This window comes from Montipora foliosa, chromosome 11 (assembly GCF_036669935.1).
Source record: "Montipora foliosa isolate CH-2021 chromosome 11, ASM3666993v2, whole genome shotgun sequence".
Lineage (NCBI taxonomy): Eukaryota > Metazoa > Cnidaria > Anthozoa > Scleractinia > Acroporidae > Montipora > Montipora foliosa.
The window spans coordinates 19,029,803-19,037,223 of NC_090879.1; positions in this window are offsets into that span (position 1 = coordinate 19,029,803).

Genomic DNA, 7,421 nt, shown 5'->3' on the forward strand with positions numbered 1-7,421 from the left:
TTTATCAAACAAGTTTCGATTATAAAGCCCCCTCCATACGAGAAATTTTATGTGGCACTTTTCTGTGGCAAATGCAATAATAATTCGAGGGTCAGTATGGCAAGCCAATAGTAGCTATATTCAAAACGAGTTTCAAGTTCAATTCAAGGAAATTCACGTTCAATTCAAGGAAATTCAAGCTCAATTCAAGGAAATTCAAATTCAGTTCAATGAAAAAAAAAACAGTAAAAATTGCTTCCGGTTAGTGACCGGAAATGGGAACAAGCAACATGGTGATCTTTGAGCCAGAATGACGTAATCGACGTAATTGCCTGAAGTTTTATCGTCAGTGCTCGATAAGAGGAGTGTGTACGCAACAATGAAACAGATATGGTGAGATATCGATAACTTGCAAACACATTGTGTAGTTCCCGATCAAACCGTTAGTTTTTGATGAGTTCTTTTGTCTTAACCGGCATTGAGCAAGATCGGATGGAGTGGGAATCCCCAGCTACAGCGTTTGTAGAAGTACTGCGGGGCTGCTGAAAATCATCAAATCATCTCAAAACTACGGTGGCTCTGAGGTGACATGCAGAAAACTCGATACTTTTCTCATGGTTGCGACTTTTGCTGCGACTCTTGCTGCCAAAGCGTTCATGTTAGGCACATAAGACGTCCCATACAGAACAACGTTTGAGATTTATAGATACCATAGAAAGTTTCCCTTTACACCATCCTTCTACCATGTTCTCAGTCCCTAACTACGGTTACCCTCGTTCCACCACAGCAACCACTATCTACTTTATTAGCCTCGTTAACCCCCTTTACTCTCATCTACCCTAAGTTCCCCTCGTTCTGCCACAGCAATCGTCATCTACTCTTAATTCGCCTCAAGCGTTCAACCAAGTTAACCTTCACCTACACTAAGTTAACCATCTTTACCCCTATCTACCCTAAGTTGGCCGCTTTATATCTCGTTGGCCTTCGTCTACTCCAAGTTAACCCCGTTCTATCGCGTTAACCCTTATCTACTCTAAGTTAACCACGTTTACCTTCATCTACCCCAAGTTAACCTCGTTCTACAGTATTGCTGAAGAAGCCCGAACGGGCGAAACGTACAATAAAGGGACTTTCAATTACACGAGAAAAGTTCGCTCCATCTTCTCTTCACGCAAGTTACAATTTTTTAAGAGGAAGCGTTGCGTATCCGACTGGATCCTTTTCTCAAGTGGCATCATCGTTGGCTATCCAACAGCGTTCACACATCTATATATATCACACATAGATTGTCACATAACAATAGCACGTGTGGATGGGGCTCCAGAAACTAACCCCCTTTTCATTGGCCTGTCAGAGAATTACCTGTTTTCGATTCTTATGTTACGTATTACCACATTGATGAAATGGTATATGAAATGAATCATATATGAACTGCGGATATGAAATCAAGTGAAGCTATGATCTTCGCAGTTATGAGCGCAATTTTTGCAATTGCGTAGAGAAGCCGGAAAAATTCAGGACTTCAACGGGGTTTGAACCCGTGATCTCGCGATACCGGTGCGACGCTCTAACCAACTGAGCTATGAAGCCACTGACGTTGGGAGCTGGTCATTTGTGGGTTCTAATGGTCCCGTGAGGAATGAATCAATGATTTCAATCATTGATTCCTCATGGGAAGCGTCGCACCGGAATCGCGAGGTCACGGGTTCAAACCCCGTTGAAGTCCTGAATTTTTCAGGCTTCTCTACGCAATTGCAAAAATTGCGCTCATAACTGCGAAGATCATAGCTTCACTTGATATTACCTCATTGGTCAGAACCCCAAGGTTCATTTTGTTGCACGGGATTGTGAAGTTTGGCATAAACTAGGTAGTTTTTGAGGTTACTATAAAACGAAATAAAAATAAAAATAAAAATAAAGTACGCAGCCCCGTCTCACAAATAAGTTCCCTGTGGGACGTTAAAGAACCCACACAATATTCGAGAAGAGTAGGGGATCAAATCCCCGGTGTTGTGACTGTCCTGTTCTCTCTAGTAGAAGTGGCCAGCTTGGCGAAGACGTCTTTAACAAGGCTTGTGTTGTTTGCGGCCGCCTAAGAAAAAACAGCCATAAGTCGAAAAGGGACTTTGCTGAGTGCCGAAACATGTGTAGATGATGTAGACGAATTCAAAACGCTACAAGTGGAATAGTTTTGAAGACATTGTAGCAACGAGGTGATGCAGTAAGAATGTTGAAGTGCCTACGAATAATAGACGAAATGGAGCTTACTTATCCGGAAAGTCAGTTTTCAATTCCTGGATATTCGGTGCACAGAAAAGATAGAAAGAAGGTGGCGGAGGAGTGGTGGCACTGATATCATCATCCTTAGTCAGGAAGAGACTCAAGATTCCTGAGAATTACAAGACCCGTTGAAGCGATCGCAATAGAAATCAAGATAGACACAGGAATAATATAAAGTATTGGGATTTATCGACCCCCGAGAGCAGTCCACGGTGTATATCAAATATTACTCGAAAACGAACTCAGCGATATTTTTAATTGGGCTAATTTGCAAAGTAATATTATCGTCATGCTTGGAGATTTCAATCTTGATAGACAAGGAGGATTAGCTGGAATGTTTGGCGATATAAATCCTAACCCTAGACCTGATTCTTTCCTGTTTGATACACTCCACAGTGTGAGAGACAGTGGAAGCGGCAAGGAATATCTATCGGTCATTCAAACGTACGAGGTGTTCGCAAGAATCTAACCGAAGTGAAACTCCTCCACTCAACTTAGATGTCCTGACCGTATCTGAAACGCATTTGACAAATTATATACACAACGAAGAGGTAAACATTGATGGATACCAAATCCTGAAAAGAGACAGAACACATAAAGCCCGGCGGAGGATTGCGCACGTTTAACCAAATATCATCACGATGATATAGAGGCTATCTGGATTGAACTCAATGCTCATTCTCAAAGATTACTTATCGGTTGTGCCTATAGACCTCCTCAGTGACGTTTCTGAATCCTTGGATAAATTCAGGTCGAAATTTCCCAGCCAGCAAGCATAATAACTTTTTACAATTTCTGCAAAATTCTCGCGCGCTCATTGGCTCATTTGGCTTCAATTTGTTAAAATTGAATGCATCGTACGCCAAAAGGGGCTTGCCGAATAGGCCTCCGACTTAGCCTTCAGTGGTGGAGGGGGAGGGAGGAGGAAAAAGCAAAGAGTGCATTGACTCGAAATTACCCTCCCAACAAATATATTTCTTTCAGGAGAGGAGCAGATTTAAAACAATTTGCCAGCTCAACAATAATCTTTTTCCTAGCAATTTCCCAATACTTGTTCTTCCAGACGGCAGATACACCGCCTGTGGAACACCTCCGTTGGGTGCCCCTGAAGGGTGAATGTTTCATTTGTGGAGCAAATGCGACGAAGTCAGTATACACACAAGCTTCGGCTGGGTTTCTTTAGGAGAATCCGAGTCCAGTTACTCGGGGACACCCAAAGTCAATTTTCGGAAAATATCTGTTCGGAAGACGATTTCAGATATAGAATTTTCTGAACATATTGTTGTAAAATTTCTTGTTTGCCTGCCTGTCTTAGGATTTTCGAACTTCTAAAAAAGTGATATAATTGCGCATTTTTAACGGATTTTTACCCTAAAAAGGTCACCTAGAATTTTTGGGAGGCTTTTTTAAGGCTAAAATTTTCGAAAAGGTAAGTTTTGATCCCTATATATAATTTTCGGATCACTAGACTTTCAGCTTGGAAATCCGAACAGATGAAAAATTTTTAGGGGATAAAAATATGACTATATCTACCGTTTAAATACTAAAATACATTTGACGATGCTATGTCTAATTGGTTTTGAACTATATTCTCTTTGGGTGTCCCTGAGTTACTGTAAATTATACGGTATATCATTTAAAAAATTATTTGCCGAAGGCGAGGTGAATGTCGGTGAATAAAAACCTCGTCTTCGTCTCGGTTTTTATTCATCGATATTCCGCTCGCCGATATTCACCGAGCCTGAGGTGAAAGAATTGTTTTAGTAGAATTACATAGATGATTATTTCAAGAATACGCATTTTCTTTAAGACAATTGCTGTTTCCATTGTAGACAGTGTATATAAATGTTCCTACTGTAGACAGTGTAGATAGCTGTTCCTATAGACACTGTAGATAGCTGTTCCCATTGAAGACACTGTAGATAGCTGTTCCTACTGTAGACAGTGTAGATAACTGTTCCTACTGTGGACACTGTAGATAGTTGTTTCTATGTAGACCGTTCATTTCAGTGTACATGAGGTTCTTTTAACTCATTTGCATATTTTCGTGATAGCATATCATGAAATTACGACCTGTCACCCCTCGACAAAACGGCTTGCGGCCATTTTGAAAAAACGGTAAGTACGTTATGTATGGAGACATATATTGTACCGTATACATTACACGTGCTTAGGTTGCTTGAGGTGCTTATTTTGCGTTCGATTGACCGTATTCCAGAATAGGAATACATGGAATTGAAGTCAGAAATCCTACGTTTTTACGTAGATTCACATTGAAATTGTCAAACACCTGCTAAAATACCATTTTTAACACATCTTTATTATCCTTGTTGCTTTACAACGCCAACCATACCGTTTTAAATCATCTCTCTGCGTATTCTCATTCCGGAATAGGGTCAATCGAACGCACCCTTAGATTGCTTGAGGTGCTTGGATTGCTCTGCTTACTTGAGAATGGGGTCAGTAGTGTGCTTGATTTAGGGTAAAATTAAGACAACAGAGGACTCGGTGTAAGATTTACGATGTGCGTGGAACGTGATTTGGCTCCTCTGTATACGTTTTCAGCGTTTTACTTAGTTCAATTTCGTTAAAAGCTCATGTTTTCTCTGCAACCCGCAAGAGTTCCATTCCGGCTATTGTACCGGTAAATCTTTGGCTTTACGTAGCAATGAACATTCACTGAGGATTCTCCGTAAGATATCTGGCAAATCAGTGACGAGATGGAAGGTTACAACCAAATGGAACCTCCAACTTATCGCACTCTTCAGTCATTGCAACCTTGGGGGTGGGGGGCAATTAAAAGTGGGCCTGTCTTATCAGTACAAAGTGGGGGCTTATTAGAGCTTTTACGGAAAGTGTACCTCACTGGAGTCTGCATATATTTGAATAGCTGTTGCAACGCTAGTTTTGTTAAACTTCAAACAAATAAACGAACAAAATGCCCGTCTTTGCTCTATTAATTTCTATAGTATATTTGTTATCAACCAATTTTTGTGGTAGAGCACTTATTGCACTTTATAAGTGCACTACCCACTATGTCATTAGGTTGTAAGAGTGAGTGAGTGAGTGAGTGAGTGTAAGTCCGTAGTGGCCAATAGGCCCGCAGCGCGTGCATAAATCATGAAAATAAACAGGTCTGTTAGAAGCGTGCTTGAATTTCAACAAATGAGCCCCAAAATCGGCAAGAATTTGTGACGCTGATGAATAATAAAGCAGCTTCTAATTTCCAAAACGATGGAATTAACTAGTAATAAATAACCTCGTCTACGAGAGTGAATTTTTGAATTATCAGAGACAATGGTCAACCTCACGAGTTAGACGATTGTGATCTTTCTATTGAATTCGAACATTTCTTGTCATTGCTTATAACATTTGAAAGCAAAAACAACTCAAAAAAAAAACTAACAAAAACAAAAACCAGGTATCTTGCCGTCATTTTGTAACAGATCTTGAGTTGTTGGTAACACGCAAGGTAACTTGATCACAGGCGGCCGCTGAAATCGGTGTCACTTTCGATTTTGCGATTTACTTGTGTAGCCAAAAGTACAACAGAAAAACTGAACGTAGCAAAAATCTCCCAAAATGTTTTTCGCTGAGGGAACTTTTTATATTCGCGGCACAAAATTTATGTTGTTTTCCTGTCGCAAATTTTGTAGCTGATGTAAATTTATTAAATTCTTCCTTCTGCTCTCCCCAAAGACTGTGTCCACCAATATTTGTTCTGCATAAACCAGGCAAACAAAATCTGTACCTTGCTTAGTTCGCATTTTTCAGCGTAAAAATAAAATTTTCGGTCCTATGTTTCTAACAGCAAGTCGTATATTTCAGGTCTCTCATCTGAATAGTAACCTAGCCGAACAGAGCTTAAGTTAAGTGAACTTTTGTCGTGAAAAGCTGTCAGACGCTCAGAGTGCACCCTTGAACTTGCTGTGAAAAAAAAGTTGAAGCAAACTTCATGTCAACCTCGAAGCCAATGTTTCTCGATTCCTTTTTATTTTCTTCAATCTTTCTGGGTTTAGTATTTTACTAGTAACTATAATAATAATAATAATAATAATAATAATAATAATAATAATAATAATAATAATAATAATGGCTTTATTCAGCATTTCCACAAGGTGGCTCTTCATCTGCTAAAATATATCATCTAAAATAAAAATTAAGGGTAAAAAAAAGTAAAAAAGTAATAAAAATACAATAATAAAAATAAATATATCTATTTACAGTGCATAATAGAAACGATAAGCTAAAAAATTATCTTTGACCTTTTTCATTAAAAACTTAAAAGTCATCTTAGAAAACTGGTTAAAATCAAGACAGTTCCTTACACATCCAGGTAAAATGTTAAAGCTTTTAGCAGCTTGGTCTTGATAAATATATGACACTAGTGGGATTTCAAGCTGCATAGCTGCACTGGACCTCAGCGTTCGATTGTGCATAAATTGCTTCAGTCGCAGGTAACCTGGCCATTCACGAGAATAAATCGCCTTATGAACTAGCTTTAACAACTGCCATTCGATATGTTCTTTAACTGGTAGCCACCTTAGCTTTATAATATCCTCCCTTTCAACAAATTTACCTACAACAAAGCTCGCGCATGCCGTTTGAATTCTTTGTAGGCGTTTAACAAGGTAATGTGGTAAATTATGATAAACAACACAATTGTAGTACAACTTGGAAAGTACTAGGGCCTGAACTAACTGCTTGCGAGTATGAAATGGAAGAAAGTTCCTCAATTTCTTTAAGATTCCAAGAGTGCGATAGCAAGAAGCTGAAGTTTGCTTGACATTTTCTTCCCATTTTAGGTTGTGATCAATATGGGTCCCTAAAAGTTTTGCCGAAGATACACGTTCTAAGGATATATTTCCAACTCTTAAATCAATGTCAATGTTATTAAGTTCATGATAGGAAGAAAGCTTAGTGGAAGATAATAACATGTACTTCGTTTTGTTGGGATTTAAAGCCAGATTTGCTTCATTAGCCCAACATTGCAGTTTATCCACATTACGTTGCACTGAAATAATGCAAGATGTTAGTTCAGCAGGCTTCGATGCTTGATATATGGTTGTGTCATCAGCATATTGATGGCAAGCACAATCGAGTTTCCCTTGGAGATCAGCAATATATATGTTGAAAATGAGAGGACCCATGATCGAACCTTG